The 21,715-nt window shown below is 45.6% G+C and overlaps 1 protein-coding gene across 1 annotated transcript in view; it reads right to left on the bottom strand.

Annotated features, from left to right (window-relative positions):
- The window catches only part of ELMO2 (engulfment and cell motility 2), a 43,602-nt gene extending 33,691 nt beyond the window's left edge, over positions 1–9,911 (bottom strand). The window contains exon 1 of the mRNA XM_023743151.1: positions 9,835–9,911. The gene's annotated coding sequence lies outside the window, so the exon portion shown is untranslated. The remainder of the gene's footprint in view (positions 1–9,834) is intronic.
- Positions 9,912–21,715: the final 11,804 nt, after the last annotated feature.

Genomic DNA, 21,715 nt, shown 5'->3' with positions numbered 1-21,715 from the left:
CCCATTATGTTATAGTTACCCTTTATTTTGACCCCATATGGCATTTCCTAGGTTGACTGCCTCTTTATCAAATTTAGCGCTGAATGACTCTTGGCTGTTTCCCAAAATTCATATCAATTTTAAAGCATGGGGATTTGCAACCACCAAGTCTATTCAAGAGATCATCAGCCCCCACCTATGCACCCATTCTCAGTGACTCTGCCCTTCCCCAGAGTCCAGGCAGCCAGATTTGTAGTAGATGAGCCCCTCCCCAACCCCACCAAAGCTGATAAGACCGGAGTGAGAACCCAATCTTAGCTGGACTAAGGTCCTCTCTCTTGAACTAAAAGACAGAAACTAAGGGAGTTAGATGACCATGGGCCCTGAAGCAGTAAGGTCATGGTCAGTGTCAGAGTAGGTACCATGGCAATTCACAGCCACTCACAAGACAAAGAGATGGAGGAGCAAAAACCAAAAGCCTTGCAGAAGGCGATTCTGCAGAAAGAATCCAGAAATGCGGAGACAGAAACCACAAAGTCCTAGAAAGAGCTGGAAACAGCCACTGCCTGGTGACTTCCCAGATTCCATGCTATACTTCCTACACATGGGGTCCATGAAATTCATTCCCCTGTACCTTTTCAACAACACTCCTTTAAATTGAGCTAGCCTGTATTTCTCTGTTCATTGCAACTAAATTAAGCCTATGACAAAGACTGACTCCAAGTTCTGGAAGAACTCTAAAATGGAGGTCTGAACAGATAACAGCATCACTGGCTTAAGACGATGGCACAGAGTAGCCCCTTAATTAACACTGGCTGAATTAATGGAGAGCAAAGCCCACTTAGATAAGTCTGGTTTGTTGAAAACAGATCAGTTACATGGCTTTGTAGTAATTACCTTATATAAAATAGTAATGCAGAGCACAGCCTCTTTATAGTTGTTTGCTTACTTCAATATGCATTATTATAGCTGATGCTCACAACATCATTTTACAGGTGAGGCAACTAAGGTCTGGATGAGCTTAGAAACTTGTGTTCCCTCCTCCTTCCCTCTCCCCCCACCCCCAAAAAGTAATCACATATCAGAACTGGGTCTCAAGTCTGGGTCTTCTAACTGCAAAGTTAGTTCTTTTCCCTATTCACAATACTTTGTTGTTGATGATGATATTAACAGTTGACAATTACATATGTAAACAGTAGCAGGCACTGTTCTAAGTGCTTTATATATATTAATTCATTTAATCCACATAGCAAACCTGTGTGGTATGTTATTATCCCTGCTTCACAGATCAGAAAATAGAGGCACAGAAAAGTTAAGTAGCAGGCTCAATGCCACACAGCTAGTAAGTGGCACAGCAAGAATTCGATCCCAGGCAGTCTGGAGTTCCCTGAAAGCCACATGAAAGTAGGTAGTGCTATACCTGGCCCATAGCAAGTGTTTGGCAGAGACTGAAGTTAAAGCACACCGAAGCTAAGAGATCTATAACAGCAAGAGCTCACTATTGTAACAGATAATGGTATCCCTCTGTCTAAAGAAAGTGATCCATACTTTCTTGCATGGTATTTAGTTCTTCACAATCTGGCCCAGGCCCTCCTGGGACCATCTGCTATTTCCACAGCTAGTTGGGCCATGCTCTTTCATTTCTTCAGTATCCTTGCACATTCTCTTCCTTCCTTTGACTGTTGGAAGAGCTTCTACTCAAACTTCAAAGCTCAAATCAAATGTCGCCTCCTCTCCGTACCATACCTAGTTTCATCCACCTTTCCCTGCAAAATTAAATATCTCCCTTGTTTTCTCTCAGCATCTGTTCATACCCCTCTGAAGGCCCTTGGCAGGACTCTGTAATAGTCATGTATTTACACATCTCTATTTTCACTAGCTCTTCCTCCAGGGCAATGCAACCCTGTAGTCTCAGAACCTAGCACAGTGCCTAGCATACAGTCAAGGTTCAGTTAGCACCCATATCTGCTCAAATCCAAAGGCTCTGACTTCCTCAACTCCTGTGAGTCAGGGATGGCTCCAAGGGGAGAGGGACGGCATGGATTGTTCAGGTTGTTTGGTGCTCCCTCCGTGTCCCACTACCTTCCAACTACCCAACCACAGAGTATCTCCATTATTTAAAATTTGTTCCCATATCCAACACCAGAAAGTATCTCACTGGAAAATCAGATTTAGTGGCTCTGACTCCAGTTAAAAGAAAAGGGGAAAATATCCCTTTGCTTTTCTCCCTATGAAAACATCAGGAGAGAGGAGAACGGAAGCAGTAATGTTCTCCAGATAATATTCCCAGGATAAAGGATCTCCACATTGGGAGCCCTTCCAGCACATGCTTGCTTACTCTCTTCACTTTTATTTTAGAAAGGAAGTAGAAATTAGGTCGAAGCAATTCAATACATTTCGAAATTCTCAGGGTTATAAATAGCCTCTTGTTGTGCCACTCAGCAGCACTGGAGAGTTCGAAAGAAAACAGTCAGAGTGAAGAAGCGGTGGTTCCTCATCCAGGCCCAGGGGGCATAGGGGTCATTTGCCCCTTCCGGATTCAAGAACTCTCCAGCCCTCTCCTCCCACGCCCTTTGGAGCATTACATACACAAAGAGGATTTGGAAAACTCAAAATGTCACAGAACAGGAGACAGGCACACACTGATCTGAAGACGATAATTCTACTCTAAGGCATGAGAATGAAAGCTCAGGTCTTCAAAGGCAAAGCTGGGAAATAAGAGGAAAATAGCCACGTCGGCGTCTCCAATGGAGGGAGCACTTTCTAAGTGGCTTCTGGAAAGTGCGCTAATAAAATCAGCACCATTACAAAGGGCTCCATGGAGCATTATCAATCACCCGTGCAGTGACTGCTACAAGGAGCAGGATTTTGACAGCAGGGTTGGAGAGCCCATCTTAAGAAAGGAAGTGAAAGACGATCCCTTCCCATTACTAAGGAATTCAGAAAGGCGACAGCCAGAAGGTTTCTAGCTCCCTTCCCGCCCGCCTTCACTTAGGGATAGGATTGATGTGTGCTTTTTGATCTGTTCTTTTGCTTTTGATACAGCGGGGGAGGTACGGGCAAGCTTGGTTTACAGATTTCCCGCAAGAGAATGAACTCCCCCAGGAAGGCCAACTAGAGGTCACACCCACTTTCTAATCAAGAACACAATCTCAATAGTTGAGGCTTCCCCCTCTGAAATCTCCTGAGTAGTGACTCAACTTCCCTTAGTGCAGACCACAGATGAGGCTTTAAGGTACTGAAGCGGGGCGGGGCGGGGGTGGGGGTTGGTTGGCAGAAATTCAGGTTCTCAGAGTTATTGTCAGAAACCCTGGGCAGGGCCATCATACCAACGGCAGCTGAAGTTTCTCCTCTTTGTTGAAATTTGTTGAACACAAGGACTCACCCAAACATATGGTTAGAAGACACTAATATAGGCAGAGACAAAAGCGTGGTGAGGAGAAGTGTGGAGACAAGGTAACTGGGCTTCCTCTTAACACCTACCCCAAGAACTGCTAGGTCTCTTCTTGTCCTGCTTAGAAACCTTCTATGTTTTGTTGTTATGTGCTGTGGAGTTGATTCTGACTCTTAGTGACGGTACATGACAAAGCAGAACTGCCCCATAGGGTTTCCAAGGCTGTATATCTTTACGGGAGCAGACCGCCAGGTCATTTTCCCATGGAGCCACTGGTGGGTTCAAACCACTGACCTTTGGGTTAACAGCCAAATGCTTAACCACTGCGCCATCAGGGCTTCTTTAGAAGCCGTCTATAGCGTTCCTACTCTTACAGAGTAGGGCCTCAGCTCCTCCGTAGAGCCTTCAACTTATTCCAGTTCCACCCTGGCTTGCAGACCCACACCTGCCATCCCTCTCCTGCAGACCCTGTGTATGTCACGCCAGACCACCATGTTCCCTCAAACATCCTGTTCCTCTAAGCCTGTACTTTGGCTTCTGCTATTATTTCCACCACCATGTCCAGCTGGCAAACTTCTACTTCGAGACCCAGCTGAGACACTCTTCTCACCTCGGACAAAATTAACTGCACCTTCATCTGGGTTCCTGCAGTCTTTTATACATGTCTTCACAACCTCCACCCACTAAAATCCACTGCTGTCAAGTTGATTCGACTCATAGCGACCCAACAGGACTGAGCAGAATTGCCACAGAGGATGTCCAAGGCTGTAATCTTTATGGAAGCAGACCGCCACATCTTTCTCCTGAGGTTCATAACTCCACTGATTTATAATTCTCTATTTGCAGTTTCTTCCCTTGCTACTCAAAGTGTGATCTGCACCCCAGCAGCATCAACTGGGAGCTTTTAAGTAATGCAGAATTACTGGCTCCACCCAGGGGCGGATAACCCAATAAGCAAGGTAAGCACGGGCTTACCTGTGCTTACTTACTAATCCGTTGTGAACAATTCCACATAGGTTGTTCACTACAGATTAGTAAGTAAGCACAAGTAAGCCTGTGCTTACCTTGCTTACTGGGTCATCTTCCCCTGTCAGAGACTGTAAATTTGAAAAAAGGCTTTGATTTTGTAGAAAGGTGCTATGGGGTTGGGAGAGAGATAGATGCCAGCCATACCTAGAAGCAGAACCTCTGATGTGAAAAAATGTGAAATTGTTGTTGGTAAGCAAGGTAAGCACCGTGTTGGATAATCCACTCTTGGCTCCACCCCAAACCTACTGAATCAGAATCTGCCTGCAAACAAGACCCCCACCCAGGTGGTTCACACACAGGTTAAGGTCTGGGAAGTGGGCTCTAGACCAGTGGTTCTCAATTCTGGTTGTGCATCATGACTGACTGCTCCGGAGCATTGAAAAACTCCCTCAGGTGATTCGAATCCACAGCCAGAGTTGGAACCACAGCTCCAGGACCATTAGTAACCTGAGGGCAGGGACTCAACAAGCCTGTATCCAGTTCGCAGCACAGCATCCAGCACACAGCTGTGCCTGTCCAATTCCACACCAAAAACACCCTCCAGCAGGCCCTGTTTTTCAAAAAGAACAAAAACACTACCAACAGAGAATTACGCCTTGCCTAGAACTTTCCAAATCCCTCGTTTCAATAACCGAGATGGAATTAGAAGGGCTCAGCGCTCACGGATCACTTGCCTCAGCTTTTTGAGAATGAAACAGAAACTGAGATGGAAAATACAGACGAACTCCAGGACACTGTTCCCTTCAACAGACACCCATGGTTGCAGGAGGGAGGCAGAGCTCGCGCAGGAGGGGTGTGGTCCGCTAAGAAAAGCCCTGGGTTAGGACTGAAATCCCAGGCTGCAGGCCTGACTCCTCTGCCACCCACCGTGACCGTGCAGTATTGTTCCAGTAAAATCGGTCCAAGCCCTCCCATTTTATAAATAAGGGAACTGAGGTCCAGAGAAGCTGGCAAGGCCATGCCACCACTCAGAGACAAAAGAAGCCCTAGGCCCGTGAGTCCTGGGTCAGCCCTCCCAGCTGCAGCACATGAGCCTGACTGCCCAGCTTCACCACAAGCACGTGTACTGGAGCTAGTTACTCAAAAAGCCTCTCTGGGCCTCAGGTTCCTCATCTACAAGAGGGCTTGGACTAGATGTTTTTGAGGTCTCTTCTAAACTTGACCGTCTAGTGAGGCAGTACAGCCTAACAGTTAGGAGCTTATGTTCTGGAGTGGGACAGACCTGGATTTGGATTCCAGCTCTATTTCCTTATCTGTAACAATTTCTTTATCTGTAAGATAGAAATTAGAATCAACCCTACCCTATAAAGTTGATATAAAGATTGTTATTGTTAGGTGCCCTTGAGTTGATTTTCGAGTCACAGCAACCCCATGTGATAGAATAGAACTGCCCCATAGGGTTTTCTAGGCTGTAATCTTCACAGGAACAAATCACGAGGTCTTTCTCCCATGGAGCCGCTGGGTGGGTTCTAACCACCAACCTTTGGGTTCACAGTTGAGCACTTAACCACTGTACCACCAGGGCTCTTTATGAAGACTAAATATGTACAGCACTTAAGCATAATAAGTGACAGCATCCAAACTTGGGAAGTTGCAAAAACCCTATAACCACATTTCCTCAGCATAAAAAAAGCCCTACCTGCCAGGCTGAGGTATACTGATGACCAATGACAGAACGTATGTGAAGGCAATTGGGGTGGAAAATCAAGATAAAAGGCATAGCACTGCTACCTATGCTGTCCTATTACCATTATTATTCCCTAGCTGAAGAACCTTGGAGAGCTTTATTGTCAGTTCCAGTACACATAAGAGGTGCTCAACAAATCTTTTCTATAAGACCAGCATGACTAATGGAGTTACAAATTCAAATACCTTCAGCAGCCAGGCAGGAAAGTAAATAAGGCAAGTAGCCTCCATGTAGGGTCTGTGGCAAACTACAAAGTACATACCCTGCCTAAAAGAATTCAGATTCAACATTCTAAAACATGTCACGTAGCTTGGCCAAGCCAGCCACTCTGCGAGCTCCGGTACGCCACTGATCGTGGTTCTCATCATACCATTCAGTATCTCGTACATCAGTTTATCATGTTATGTGATCCAGTCTTATCTTTCCAAACACACTGTAAACATCCTGAAGATGAAGGCTGTGACTTATACTTCCAAATCAGCTCAAATGGCCTAGAGTGTGCTCACTGAGCAACTGAACTGAACAGCCAGACTGTATTCCCAGCCTTTGAGATACTCCAGGTGTGTAAGTTTTTCTGCCTAGATCCTGGGATAATCTCAGGCAGACTCCAGGCTGAGTTAGTGCAGGCTGGACTCAGGGATGGTGACTGGGTTAAAGAACGGTCTGCCTTGCATGTTTCTCTTCAACTACATCAAATACTTTTGTTTCTAAGCCACCTGGGCGATTGGTACTGATGCATCCAGGCATATTACCTCTGCAGGGAATAAGCTAGAATATGCCCTATACTGATGCCAATGCTTTCAAGAAGTTTGGTCCCCACTTTCTGCACCCCCAAACTTTCTTGGCACCCACAGTGGTAGCATGGGGTACAGAAAGATCAGACTGTGAAGATTAACAGATGGGGGTCCTAATCGCCTCCTTCACTCACAAACTCTAGGATGATTCCTAGCAGGTAATGAAACTTTTGGAGCTTCATTATTTTTATAAGTAAGATGCGGATAGCAATAGTTACCTCAAAAGACTATTGTTGTTGTGTGCCTCTGAGTCGATTCCAACTCATAGCGACCCTACAGGACAGACTATAACTGTCCCATAGGGTTTCCTAGGCTGTAATCTTCATGGGAGCAGATTGCCAGGTCTTTTTTCCCTTGGAGAGGCTGTTGGGTTTGAACTGCCGACCTTTTGGTTAGCAGTCAAGTGCTTAACCATTGCGCCACCAGGGCTCCCTCAAAAGACTCAGTCCAATATGGTAACCCCTACACACACGTGAAGGAGCCCTGGTGGCACAGTGGTTACGTGCTCGTATGCTAACCAAAAGTCGGCAGCTTGAACTCACCAGCAGCTCCATGGGAGAAAAGACCTGGCTATCTGCTCCCATAGAGATTTGTTGTTGTTGTTAGGTACTGCTGAGTCGGGTATTACTCATAGCAACCCTACGTACAACAGAACAAAACACTGCCTGGTCCTGCGCCATCCTCACAATCGTTGTTATGCTTGAGCCCATTGTTGCAGCCACTGTGTCAATCCATCTCCTTGAGGGTCTTCCTCTTTTTCACTGATCCTCTACTTTATTAAGCATGATGTCCTTCTCCAGGGACTGGTCCCTCCTAATAACATGTCCAAAGTATGTGAGATGAAGTCTCGCCATCCTCCCTTCTAAGGAGCACTCTGGCTGTACTTCTTCCAAGACAGATTTGTTCTTTCTTCTGGCAGTCCCTGGTATATTCAATAGTCTTCACCACCACCATAATTCGAAGGCATCAATTCTTCTTCAGTCCTCCTTTAGTTATTGCCCAGCTTTCGCATGCATATAAGGTGATTGAAAACACCATGGCTTGGGTCAGACGTACCTTAGGCTTCATGGTGACATCTTTGCTTTTTAACACTTTAAAGAGGTCTTTTGCAGCAGATCTGCCCAATGCAATGCGTCTTTTGATTTCTTGACTGCTACTTCCATGGTTATTGGGATTACAGCCTAGGAAGCTCTATGGGACAGTTCTACTCTGTCATATAGGGTCACTATGAGTCGCAATCAACTTGATGACACATAACAACAGACGTGGCTACTGAGCGCTTGAAATATGGCAAGTGCAGATTGACAGGTTGTGAATGTAAAATGCACACAGGATTTCAAAGATTAAGTACAAAGAAAAACATAAAAAGAATGTAAAATATCCCATTAATAATGTTCTATGCGGATTACATGTTAAATAACAATTTGGAACACACCTGGTTAAATAAAATACATTATTAAAATTAACTTCACCTGCTTCTTTAACTTTTTAAATGTAGCTTGCCTTATATTTCTATTGGACAGCATTGCTCTAGCATAAAACCTGACACACAAAATGTACCCCAAATACTGGTTCTCTCAACCCACAGGTAGGACATCGGGGACCACAGTTCACACATCCTTCCTCCTGCTAAGGAGTCTTGGTGGCGCACTGGTTAAGAGCTCAGCTGCTAATCCAAAGGTCGGCAGTTTGATTCCACTAGCCGCTCCTTGGGAACCCTATGGGGCAGTTCTACTCTGTCCTATAGGGTCACTATGAGTCGGAATCGACTCAATGGCAACCAGTGTGGTTTTGGTTTTTTCCCTCCTGCTAAATCCAAGTCCTCCATTCATCTGTTTAGTAAATATTCAGAGTGCCCAGCCCGGTGCAAGATTATAGAGATATAACAAGGAGCAGAACCAGACACCATCTTCTTCCTGTGGGCCTCATTCTCTAGTGGGATAGACAGGCATTAACACTTTCATAAATAAATGTAAAACTGCAGCTGTGCAAGTGGTGTGAAGGAGAAGTACTGAGTGATGAAAGCGAGGAAACAGAGTGGGGACCAGGGAGGGCTCCGCTGAGGAAGTGACACCTGAGCAGAGATTTGAAGGATGAAGAGGAGTTTACTAGGCTCAGCTGGACAGGAAGGGCAGCCTTGGGAAAGGGATGTGTGCAGACCCTTAGGAGGGCAAGATCTCGGTATGTTGAAGGAACCAAAAAAAGGCCAGTGCGGGGAGAGTACTGAGCAAGCAGGACTAGTGGGCTTGGGAGAGGTTGGCGCGGACCAGATCTCCCGGCCTGATGAGGTTCTGGAGGTGACCCTGCAAGGGGTGGGACGTTTAAAGCCAGTTTTAAGCAGTGGAGCGTCCGATCTGATCTTCATTTTGAAAATGGCACTCTGGCCATAGTGCGAGGACGAGAGGAGAGCGGCATATGGCAGACCAGTTAGGACGTTGCAACCGTCCAGGCAAGAGGCGAGAGACCGGCACCGAGGGGGAAGCGGTGCAGATGGAAAATGGATGGACTAGGGACTACAGAGCAGGAAGGATTGATGGGGCCGGTGATGGACTGCAGCGAGGGAGGCGATGTCAAGGATGACTCCAGGTTTCGGACTTGTGCCCACTGGCCTCAAACAACCCCCCGGGCTCCTCTCAGATCCTCTCCCATCCCCTCCGTCCTCCCTCCGACCCCTGCCTGGCCCAGCCACCGCTCCTCACGGCCAGGCCCGCCCTCTTTCCCACCGATGCCCCTTCTCCGTCCGGGACTGTGTCTCCGCTCGGACCCCTGCTCGGGCCGCGACCCCTAGAGGGCCTGTCGAACCGGCGCGGTCCAGCGCACGCCCACCCTCGCCAGCCCCTCAGCCCCAGGGCAGAAGCAGGCCCTGGGCCAGCCCCTCCTCCCTCCGCCCCTGGGACCCGACTCCTCTTCGCGTCCCGCGGCCCCCGGACCCCCGTGCGCCCCTCACTCACCAGTGCACCGACCAGGGCCCAGCTCCCGCGCCCGGGTCTTGCCGCCGCGGCTCCTTCAGCCTCCGCCCGCCCCGCCTTCCCGGGACCCCGCCTCAGGCAGGCCGTCCCGGGCTCCTATTGCTTTGTTTCTGCGTCACGCTGAAATCTCTTTCTTCAATTGGGTTGTTTGTCTGTCATCCAAGAAAGGGCGGCCCAGCTGCCGGGGAAATCGCCGGCGGTCTCCGCCCCTCCAGTGAAGGCCTCTTAAAGAAACAGAATGCCTTTTCCCTGCTCAGGCTACCGGGTCTGCAGGAACGTGATTTCTCAACAAACTGCAAGAGGCAGCATTTTTTTTTTTTTAATTTAACTTTTTTTGATACAGCCCGGGAGAGAAGGACAAAACATTGGCTCCTCGTGACAAATCAAAGGTTATGAGTCCTAGAGTTAGCAGTCCTAGAGTCACCTGCGTGCGTGTAACCCACACTCAACAGTGGGGATAACAGTGGTTTGGGGAACTGAGTGGGAGGTGACAGTCGTGTCAGAGGCTGTGAGCAGCCGCGGCTGCTCACCACCAAGATGGAGCTAATTATACCGGTACCCAAGGCTGACCGTGGGCGCTGAGCAGAGACAGAGGGGTACAGCTCAGCTACACTGTTGGTGCAGATTCGTGGGTGGTGGCTTTCGTCACTGCACCTGCGGATCAGAACAAGGCCAGGCACCGAGCCAAGGACTTACTCGTGCTATCTCCCTTAATACTCACAGCGACCCTGAGAGCTAGGTACTATGCTGAGCCCCTGTTACAGGTGAAGAAACCGAGGCTCAGAGAGGCGTCAACATCACAGCAGCTAGAGATGGGCAGAGCCCAGGTGCCAGTCTTTGCCTGTTTGATTCCAAAGTTTATAATTTAATCATTTCGTCGCACAGATCCTTACAACAATCCCGGGGGATTAGGTATTTTGTTGTCCTCATTTTACAGATAAAGAAACTGATGCTCTGCAGAGAGACTAAATAATGACTAAAGCAGCCCTGGTGGCAAAAACGGTTAAGTGCTGGGCTGCTAATCAAAAGGTTAGTGGTTCAAATACACCCAGTGGCTCTGCGGGAGAAAGACCTGGCAATCTGCTGCCATAAAGATTACAGCAAAGAAAACCCTATAGGACAGTTCTACTCTGTCACATGAGGTCACTATGGGTCAGAATCGACTTAATGGGCACCCAACAACAACCACCACTGCCATTTATAAGGCACTTCATAGTCTGCAAGGTCCCTGGGTGATCCAAATGGGGTGGGGTTGCCCTGAGTCAGAATCAACTTGTTGGCAGAGGGTTTAGTTTTGGGTTTTCACAATCTGCAAAGCAGTTTTACTTATATTGTTTTATTTGATTCTTAAAACATTGGAATTGGAGATGATTTTATTATCAGTCCAATTTTACTGGTGAATACAGTGAGGCTCAGGGAGATTGAGGCTTAGTAATAGCTACCATCACTCCAGCCCTTGCAGGGGTGAGAAAACTTTCCATAAAAGGCTAAGTGTAAATAATTTGGCTTTGCAACCACACATTCTCTGTCACAACTACTCATCTCTGCTGTTCTTGTGTGAAAGCAGCCATAAACCAAACCTGTTGCTGTCCAGTCAATCCTAAATCTGCTGGGTGGATTCCGACTGTCATCCTTTTGGTTAGCAGTCTAGTACAAACCATTTGCGCCACCCAGGGATCTGTTCTGATGTGAAAGCAGCCATAGACAATGTAAACAAATGAGCATGGTTGTGTTCCAATAAAGCTTTATTTACAAAAACAGGTGGCAGCCTTTGGCTGTAGTTTGCCAACCCCTGGTCTACAGCACTTTGCTGGATACGAACACCTTTTGAATACCATTGCTTTGTGAGAGCCTCAAAACAACCTTATTATTATTAATACTATGATTGTTTGTTATTACTGTATTTTGTGTGTGTGTGTGTGTGTGTGTGTGTGTGTTATTATCATCCTCACCATTTTACAAAGGAGGAATCTAAAGCTTCGCAAAGTTAAGGATTTACCTGAGGATTTACGCTGCTTATACTCAACAACCTTTAATATTACCTAGAATCGAATATGCTGGAAAGTAAGCTCCACGTGGGCAGTGACTTGCCAGCTGTCCACCAAAATCCCTTCTCAGGAACTGGCATTCATATCCAGCTTTCCTCACTCCAAATTCATTCTCCGGCCACTACACTGCGTTACCTCTAAAGGGTTCTGTGAGGTTCCATGAGAATTCCACCTTGGTCCAGAAGATCTCCTTCCTGCTTCTCTCAAGGTGAATGTCAGGTCATGTTCAATTTCCCTTTCCCCTGTCCCCAGGGGTTTCTCCTGAAGTTACTGTCTTCAGAAACATTCTCCCATTCCTCTGCCTTCCTCATTTACCCCAGCCCATGAATACCTCTCCTTCCCGGAGCCCCTGTGCTGCTTATACTCAACAACCTTTAATATTGTTTAGAATCAAATATGCTGGAAAATAAGCTCCATGTGGGCAGTGACTGCCCAGCAGTCCACCAAAATCCCTTCTCCCTGCCTTCACAGAAGTATGGCTGCCCAGTTAAGCTTCGCTTCCCAGCCGCGCTTGCAATTAAGAGCTGCTGGTAACTAATTTCTTGCTGGTGGGATAGCAGTGGAAGTGATGATGAAACTTCAGGCCAGGCCATCTAGTCAGTGGGCCTGCCTCCTCCCTGCTCTTGCTCTTTCTCACTGGATTCATCCTTGACCTTGTGATAACAACAAGGTGCAGGGGGATGAACCTGGTCCCTGAATGATCACAGGGAACAGAAAGCTGCCTGCTGCCCTGGGGTACTCATTCATAATTTTATGCAAAAGGGAAATAAGCTTCTTTGTCCCTTAAGCCACTAACTTTTTTGAGGGGGGTGTTATGGATTGACTTGTGTCCCCCCAAAATGTGTGTCAACTTGGTTAGGCCATGGTTCCCAGTATTGTGCGGTTGTCCACCATTTTGTGATCTGATGTGATTACCCTATGTGTTCTAAATCCTAACCTATATGATGTTAATGAGGCAGGATTAAAAGCAGTTATGTTAACAAGGGAGGACACAATCTACAGGATTAGGCTGTATCTTGAGTCAATCTCTTTTGAGATATAAAAGAGAGAATTAAGCAGAGAGGAGAGGGACCTCATACCACCAAGAAAGAAGCACAGGTAGTGGTGTGCATCCTTTGGACCCGGGGTCCCTGCACTGAGAAGCTCCTAGACTAGGGGAAGATTGATGACAAAGACCTTGCTCTAGAACTGACAGAGAGAGAAAGCCTTCCCCTGGAGATGGTGCCCTGAATTTGGACTTCTAGCCTACTAGACTGTGAGAGAATAAATTTCTCTTTGTTAAAGCCATCCACTTGTAGAATTTCTGTAACAGCAGCACTAGATAACTGAGACAGGGGGTATGTTTCTAAGAGCCAACCCTGCCCTTGCATAACCCTGAGAGTGAGCGCCTCCTTAAATTTTATGCCCTGGGCACCTCACTTGCCTCACCCTAGCCCTGGCCCTGCTTAGTGCACATTTTTTCAAGGAGTGAATCATTCACTTTAGCTTTATAACACTTCGTCTTTTTTCTTTTTTTCCTGATGTGCCAATGCAGGTCTTTAATTGCCAGCCTCAGGAGCCAACTCTGGCTAACTTTAGGGGAAACGAAGATTGTTGGCAGTCTAGTGGCTCACTCACAGAGGTGACAGGAAGCTGGAGAACCAGGCTGAGGAAAGGACAGAGACAGGGATGCTTAGGTAGCCAAGATGAATCCATTCCATCCTTTTCTCTCCCTTCTTCAATCAGAGCTCAAGAGTGAGGGATCCTGGAGCAAGGGTCTAATCGGCCAAGCTCAGGTAACATAGCCACCCCTTAGCTAAGGAGAAGGAGCCCTGGTGGTGGCAGTGGTTAAGCAGACTTGGAACCCTGTGGGGCAGTTCTACTCTGTCCTATAGGAATGCTATGAGTCAGAATCGGCCGATGGCAATGGGTTTTTGGGTTTTAAATAAGTTGGGTGGGCACCTTGATTGACAGCTCCTCCAAGACTGCAACAGTGGAGAAATAATCATTCCGAATCTCCCACCCTCAGCTGCTGCCGCTGGGCAACAGAGGCAAGGTGCCCTGTTTTCAGGCTAGGATCAAATAAGGGAAGTACTTGGAATTGAATGTCATGATTAAGCAAACCCAACACAGTGTCTGGCACACGGTAAGGCATTGTAGCTAAGATCTTGGGTTTTGTAATCATACAGGCCTCCCTGCCACTTACCAGCTGTGTGTTCTTGGGTAAGTTACTAGATGTCTCTAAGCCTCAGTTTCCTCATCTGTACAATGGGGATAATAATAGTACCAAATATAATGTACTGTCATGACAATTCAATGAGATAAGGTGATTATACAACACTTAGCACTGTGCTTGACATATAGTAAGTGCTGAATAAATTGTAGGGTTTTTTTTTTTAATTATGTTGTTGTTGTTAGGTGCTGTCGAGTTGGTTCTGAATCATAACGACCCTATGTACAACAGAACGAAACATTGCCCAGTCCTAAGCCATCCTCATGGTTGTTGTTATGCTTGAGCCCATTGTTGCTGCCACTGTGTCAATCCATCCCATTGAAAGTCTTCCTCTTTTTCACTGACCCTCTACTTTACCAAGAATGATGTCCTTCTCCGGGATTGATCCCTCCTGATAACATGTCCAAAGTATGTGAGAGGAAGTCTCGCCATCCTCACTTCTAAGGAGCATTCTGGCTGCACTTCTTCCAAGACAGATCTGTTCATTCTTTTTGCAGCCCATGGTATACTCAATATTCTTTGCCAACACCATAATTCAAATTTAAATTTAAATTATAATAGTCCCTTAATTGGAGTCTCTGAATGGTGCAAATGGTTAACATGCTTGGTTGCTAACCAAAAGATTGGAGGTTCAAGTCCACCCAGAGACACCTTGAAGAAAGGCCTGGAAATCTACTTCCAAAAAATCACTCATTGGAAACCCCGTGGAGCACAGTTCTACAGTGACACACATGGAGTCACCATGAGTTGGAGTCAACACAACAGCAACTAGGAAAAGTCCCTCGTATCTGAAACTGGGGCAGATCAAAATACCCTTCCCAGTTAGTCTTTAGGCCCCTAGGTCACTAATCCGTTGACCTGCGTTTGAGTAACCTGTCATCCACTTTGTGGCCTCACTTCCCTCCCTACCTGGTTTAGAATCCTGGTTTCACAATAATGACCCCATGTGTTCACCCTCGGTTTCTGTGCTCCCTTCTCTCTCCACCTTACCTGGAAAATCCCAACTCTGTTTAAACCCAGTTCGCCACCTACTCCACACCTGTCGCCAGCAGCTGAATGGGGCTAGAGAAAGATAATACAGAACCTTTCTGGCTCAAGTGGGTCCTCCTACTGTGGGGTAAGCCTGCTGTACTGCGTTGTCCTGGTTAGTTCACTCTTCTCTCCCAGAGGCTGCCCCGCACCTTCTCCTCCCTTCTGCCTTCAACTGCTCACTGTTAGTTGATGACCTTCTTATTTCTCTGAAAGAAAAAAAAACAGAAGCAGTAAAGACAAAACTATCTCATCGTCTCATCATCAAATCCCCGATCTACCTGCATTGGTACCTAAACGCTCTGCCTTCCTTCTTGCTACTGTAGATGAACCACCCCTGCTCCAATCTAGGGTCAACCCTATAGGTGTACGCTAGATTTCATCTCCTTCATCTACTCAGACATTTTGCTTCTGCAGTTATCCCCCTTGCCCTATGACATCGATGCTTCTGTCATTCCCATCAGCATCCACCTGTGCTGTAAATGTCCCATCTTTTTTTTTAAATTGTGCTTTCAGTGAAAGTTTACAGTTCACGTTAGTTTCTCATACAAAAATTTATACACACATTGTTATGTGATCCTAGTCGCTCTCCCTATAATGTGACAGCACACTCCTCTTTTCCACCCCCAATTTCCCATATCCATTCAACTAGCTCCTGTCCCTTTCTTCCTGCTCATCTCGCCTCTGGACAGGAACTGCCCATTTAGTCTCATGTATTTACTTGAGCTAAGAAGCACACTCTTCACGAGTATCATTTTATGTCTTATAGTCCAGTCTAATCTTTGTCCGAAGAGTTGTAAATGGCCCATCTTTAGAGTGGCAGGGGGCATAGAAAGATAAAATCTTTACCAAGGTCTTCAAGACCCTAGATAATATGGCACTTGGCTTCTTTGATTTCATCTAATTCTACTCTCCCCTTCACTCACTTGGCGTGAGTCTGACAGGTCTAATTTCCCATTCTTCGAACACATGATTTCTTCCCACCTCTGTGCCTTCGCACTTGCTGTTCCCTCTCCTGGAATGCTCTCCCTCCAGATTATCACATGGCTTACTTCTTTCCTTTATTCAGGTCTGTGCTTTCATACCTCCTCAGACCAGCCTTCCCTGACTCCCGTATCTCCTAAAATCCAGCCCCTCTACCCCACTCTAATCTGCTTTAATCTTCATACCACTTGACAATATATTACTTTTCTTGTTTTCTGGCTTCCCCACTGGAGGCTGGCTCCAGGACAGCAGGGATGCTGACTGTGTTGTTCATAGCTGTATCCCCAGTACCTACAGCATACCTAGTACATCATGGGTGGTCAGCATCTACTTATTGCATTGTTGAACAAATAAATAAAAAGAAACTACAGGTAAATGGAGGATCTCTATGAACTTGATCGATGTTTGAATCTTCCTAGACACTCATAAATTAATCATGGCCCTTTTCACATACAATTATTGTTAAAATACAACTGCCACAATGACAGAAGGATTTGGCAGGGTACTTTATAAATATAAAAACCTGTGTTTATCTGCTAAAAGGAATAGAACTGGCATTTGTTGTGAGCCTGTCTTAGTCCCCTAGTGCTGCTGTAACAGAAATACCACAAGTGGGTGACTTTAAAGAACAGACACTTATTTTCTCAGTTTGGGAGGCTAGAATTTGAATTCAGGGTACCTGCTCGAGGGGAAGGCCACTGTTTGTCAGCTCTGGGGGAAGATCCTTGTCTCTTTCAGGTTGTGTAGCCTTTGCGTTCCTCGTTTCCTTGACGATCTTCACAAGGCATCTATCCTCCCCATTGGTGCTTTCTCTGGTATCTAATCTGTTCTTTTTACAACATAGAAGTTATTAGGTTTAGGACACATTAACACACTAATGTGGCCTTGTTAACACAACAAAGAAAACCTCATTCCCAAATAAGATCACATCCACAGGGTTAGGGCTTAGGATTCCAACACATATTTTGGAGAGACACAATTCCATCCATAATAGGGCCTATTACATGCTAAGACTTATGTTGGGGGTTATCATATACATCATCTCATTTAAAACTTTCAACTCTCTATGGAGTATTAGTGTACCCATTTTACAGATGAGGAAGGCTGAGGTTTAGCAATATGAAGAGACGTCCTAAGGTCTCACAGCCTGACTGGTGCCAAACTAAGTCAGTCTGACTTCAAAGTGCTTGTCTTTCTGTTTATATTGCCCAGTGGAAGCAACATATTTGGGCATTTCATTCTTTAGTTCATTCTGTTTTCAAACACTCTTAAGCCTAAATACATATGAGACTATGTGCTGAGGTCTTTAAATGGTTTATCTTATTTGATCCTCACCACTCTATGAAGTACACACTTTTATTAGCCTTATATAAATAAGGAAACTGAGGCAGAGAGGTTTAGACATTTGCTCAGGGTTATTTGGTTGAGTGGTGAAGCAGTATTCAAATCCAGTTCCGTCTCATTTCAAGGCCTGTGTCTTTTCTGCGACATTTGCTATCTCTCTTAAGATAACTCTCTGCCTCAGAAGAAAAGAAAAATGACTAAAACAGCAGAATAAAATATCATTAAGAAAATTCATGACTTGGTTCTCTAAGTGGGAAGCAAAGGGCAAGAGGCAGACAGCCAGTCTAGCATCAGCTCTTGCAGGTTGGGGGTTCACATAACTCACGATAACTTAATTTGGGAAGATCATTCTTCCAGGAACTGGGGGTTATGGTGTGTTTCTGTGAGTGGAAGCCTGAGGGAGGGGCGGAGGACTCTGGGAAATGGATGGGAGGCCTTGCTCCCAGTGAGTGGTCAGCTGCCTTGCACCACAGGAGTGTGCTCAAGCCTTCCGTGTGAGTCCCCCGCCCTCTGCTGGGCATTAGGAAATCATCTTTCAATACGCGCTGTGTGTGTGTTTGGGCGGGGGTGTAGTGGGGCAGGTGTGTGTGTGTGTAGTGGGGCAGGAGGGCATTGAGGGAGCCTATTCAATGAGATTTGCAAAATGTTTAGCACATAGGAGGGACCCAGTAAATAAAAATAATAACTACCACTTACCAATATAACTAATTTTTTTTTTTTTTTTGGAACCATGCATTGTTTTAAGGATTTTACACTACTTTATCTACTCCTAGGCACCTTGCATACTGAATTTAATTTAACCTTCACCCTAACTCTCTGAAGTAGGAATTATTACGATTACTCTCCTTTTTCACAAGAGGAACCTGAAGCACAGAGAGGTTAAGCAATTTGCTGTACAGCTATTAATTGGCAGATCTGGGATTTGAACAAGTGGACACTGACCTTCAGCATCTGTGCTCTTGAAACCACTGCATGGCCCATTCTTTATGCATGCAGCACCCCCTGGCAAGTCTCCTGGTAAAGAGCTTCACTCAGAGCAGACACAACAAAAGGTCAATAATTTCTTAGAACACGGTAACCATGCTAGGAACATGGTGGTGAGTCGCTGCTCCCTGTGTTCAAGCACAGGGGAACTCCTGTGGGTGACTGATCTTACAACCCGCTGCAACTGTATGAACAGGGGATAGGCCCCCAGCCAGCTTTCAGCTTGGCCCTCTGGGGTGGCCCATGCCCCTACTTCTCCAGCAGTAAGACCCTGGCTACAATAGAAGCAGATAGCTCTAATTAATAATGTATTTAGCAACCAGTGAGGCACTAATACTGACAGTCAGTACAGACAGCCCCTGGAGCAGGTTCCAAGACGACCACCCGATCCCATTACCATATGGCTAGGGCCTTCACCCTTTAGTTTCTGGAATGTGAGGACATGAAGGGGTTGGAGGTGGAGGAAGAGGTCAGGGCTGATAAAGAAGTGGGAATAACACTCAGGGGTTTGAGGCATCTATTCTTTACCACATAATATGGAAGAATTTCAATATTTTAACAATTGCGATCGTCATGCAAGCTGAATAGTGTCATTCTTATTGCTGTGTGTCCTGAGACAATTTGCTTGACTGCTCTGAAGCTCAATATCCTCATCTGTAAAATACGGATAATAGTAAAAACTAACTCATGGGGCTGGTGAGGGGATTACATTAGGTCAAGCAAGTAAAACTCCTAGCTCAGAGTGGGCATTCAGTCAGTGGGAGTTGTTATTAATGGCCCCAGCAGATAGGTGTGTATGTGCGTATGTGTGTGTGTGTGTATGGTAGTTGGGGTGGGAGGAGAGTGAGATGGCCTTGCTGACCCATCATCCTTTGCCTTCGTCTTCTCCAGTTGTAAGTCCTGTCCTAGAGATCAGAGCCTGAGTGGAGGCTAGGAGCTCCTTTATTGGCCTATACTTCCTTAGCTCCAATAAACGTCTCCCCAAGTTTTATTGAACCTGCCTGGTTTGACCAGAGCTGCTGCCCATTTGTTGAGAAGCTGAGGCAGCCATCATGGAAAAAATGAAGGCCAACTCTTGCTAGAGAACCCAGCCTTGGAGGTCTGGCTGAGGGAGGTGACGTGGAGAGGCTCCCTTTATTGTAGGAAGACTTCCCTACCTGAGAGTGTATCTGTTCTTTCCACAGATGTTTGTTGAATGCTCAACGTATAGCAGCCACTGGCTACACAGTGGTGAACCAAGCAAACACGGTCTCCATCCTCATGGCACTCACAGCCCCACAGGGGAGACAGACAATAATCAAATACATGTTGTTGTTGTTAGGTGTCGTCGAGTAGGTTCCGACTCATAGCGACCCTATGTACAAGACAACGAAATACATACAAAAATATGTAATTATAAACTGTGATAAATGTTACTAGGCATTGAAGGATAACTGAGATTCCAACAGAGTTGATGTAAGTAAGAGGCATTGTAAGATCCATCTTACAGAAGAAGAAACAGAGGCTCAGAGAGTCCATTTCTGGAGTCAGAAAGAACTCCATCTTTCTGACTGCTTCATCTTTCTGACTGCTTAGCCTAGATTCTTAAACCACTGTGACTATGCCGTGTCATTTCTTCAGACTTATTATCCTATAAAACTGGGATAATGACATCTGCCTCCCAGGATGGTAGTGAGGGTTAACCGACTTCATGTATTAAATAAAAACATAAAACTGTTTAGGGAGGCAGATGCTGGGCACAGTCCCACTCCTACTCACCAGCCTTGCAACTTGCGGTTCAAATTCGTGCCTCAGCAAAGTTACAAATTGGTCCATGCCAAGGATCAGAGGTGGGAGGGCTGGTGGCATTCTCACACCATTGAAATCAAGAATGTAAACTCCTTGAATGTCACTGTCTCCATGAATAATAATAATGATGACAATGGTAATGTGCTTCCATTTAGTGAGTGCCTACTATGTATGTGGCAGGTTATTTCATGCGTATGGTTTAGCTTTTGCTTATTCAGTGTTCTATATGCCTGGCGTCTAACTCTAATCAGCACAACAAAGCTGTAGGGGTTATTATCCCTGTTTAACAGATGATGAAACTGAGGCTCACCCCTCTGCCTTGTTTTCTCATCTGTAAATGGGAGCAATAATAGTACTACCTCTAGGGGAGCTGCGGGATTACAGTTAACCTAGCATATTGCTTGGGGAAGACCAGGCACTCAGCACATGCTTTTATTTAATCTATCACCAGTACTGCCGCTTCCAGTACAGCTACTGCACAGGGCCATACAGTTAATAAATGGCTGCTGACTCCAGAGCCTGCGTTCTTTCCCTCCCATCATGCTCTTGACACTAGGTCAGTCTGTCTACTGTTGCTGTTTACGCACAAGGGAAGGCCTGGCTTTTCTGCCGGCTCTGACGGAGAGGAAAGGAGAAGCAGCAAGGACATCAACACGACAGGAACACAGCTGTCCTGAAACAGGAGGCTCTTGGTAAGTGGCCGCTATTACTATTATTTTCTGATAATAGTAATACATGGTTAATTGGATCAAGATGGCACGTGAAGCACATATAGCAGCCTTGCTCCCTACCCCCAAATATTTAGAAAAGATAGAAAAAAAAAAATGTGTATGTGCGTGTGTATCCCAAAACCGTATGGAAAACCAGGAAGGCATGCCTCCAATGGAGCAAATAAAATAATGCTATAAACAAAAAGTAGGGATGAAAAAGAAACAAGAAAACAGCATACAAAATAGAAAAGACAAGGTAAATCGGTAGGAAAAGTACAAATATATCAATAACCATATACATATGAATACATTAAATCCACTGGTAAAAGAGACTCCCGAACTGAGTAAAAGAAAAAGTCAAAGTGCATGCTGTTTTATAAGAGGACTGCAAAAACAAATAATACAGAAAGATCGACAATGGAAAAAGGTATACCAGGCAAATGCCAGCAAAAAGAAAGCGGGTGATGCAAGCAATCTTACTATCAGGCAAATGGATTTCAAGGCAAATATCATTGGTATTATTCAAAAAGAGAAAAAAGACGTTATTTCATAATGATAAGACGTTCAATCTACCAACATGTTTCTCTGTTATGCTTGAATGTGCCTACTAACACAGGCTTCAAATACATAATACTAAAACTGATAGAATTACAAGGATAAGATAACAAATCCACAGCTTTGTGGGAAACTTTATTATACCTGATAGAAATCTACCAGAACAAGGAGTCAAAAAAAACAAGAATATAGAGAATTTGAATACTATG

Source organism: Trichechus manatus, unplaced genomic scaffold, assembly GCF_000243295.1.
Source record: "Trichechus manatus latirostris isolate Lorelei unplaced genomic scaffold, TriManLat1.0 scaffold00008, whole genome shotgun sequence".
Taxonomy (NCBI): domain Eukaryota; kingdom Metazoa; phylum Chordata; class Mammalia; order Sirenia; family Trichechidae; genus Trichechus; species Trichechus manatus.
This window is presented reverse-complemented; position numbering and strand designations above follow the sequence as displayed.